The following is a 923-nucleotide window of genomic DNA, read 5'->3' as shown; positions in this document are numbered from 1 at the left end:
TTTTTCGATTTCTTATTTTATTACTGTTCTCGTTTCGTGTTCTGATTGCTTGGCGTGTGGTATTAGCAGATATCCGGGACCTCTGGGAAATTAGGGTTCTCCTACTTTAATAATTTAATCGGAAAATCGACAGTGCGAATTTCAGTTCCCACAGTTTGGCGCTAGAAGGAGGGAGGAGTACGGATCAATCTAACCCGCAAAAGCCACCCGACGATCAAGAACAATATGCAAGACTCAACGTGCGTGAACGTCATCTTGTTCAAGGGGGAGCAACGGTCGATCGAGCCAAACCTCGAAACGATCTCCTTGTTATCGAACTGACGATCCGAGATATCGACGTCGCTAGGGTGCTAATCGGCACCGGAAGTTCGGCCGATATCATTTTCAAAGATTCTCTCGAGAAAATGGGGATCGATCAATCCGAAATCGTGAAATACCCTAGCCCACTACTGGGACTTTCGGGAGAAACGACCATGGCCTACGGGTCGATTAATCTCGCAGTCACAGCCGGAACCGTGACAAGAGTCACATAGTTTCTAGTCGTTGACCGTCCCACATCTTACAACGTTATCATGGGAACCCCATGGTTGAACACCATGTGAGCCATCCCATCAACCTACCATCTTTGCCTCAAGTTTCCGACCCCTAACGGAATCGAGGTAATATGGGGAAACCCAAGAGTATCACAGGTGTGTTACGCCGCAGAACAAAAACGAAAAAGACCAGACCTCAAAATCACTCCTAGAAAAACGGAGAAAAAGGTCTCCGACCAGGGTTCGCGAAGTCAAGATTCGGCTGAACTCTTCTGACAGTCTCGTAACGTCGCGGCCCTAAAGGAAAAATGCAAAGCAACTTGCGAACCTGTGGTCACAGTCTGTCTCGACGAAGCATCTCTGGAACGATGCGTCAAGACCGGAGCCAAT

The sequence above is a fragment of the Brassica oleracea genome, chromosome C2, assembly GCF_000695525.1.
Source record: "Brassica oleracea var. oleracea cultivar TO1000 chromosome C2, BOL, whole genome shotgun sequence".
Taxonomy (NCBI): domain Eukaryota; kingdom Viridiplantae; phylum Streptophyta; class Magnoliopsida; order Brassicales; family Brassicaceae; genus Brassica; species Brassica oleracea.
The sequence above is the reverse complement of the archived record's forward strand: the minus strand, read 5'-3'. Positions refer to the sequence as shown.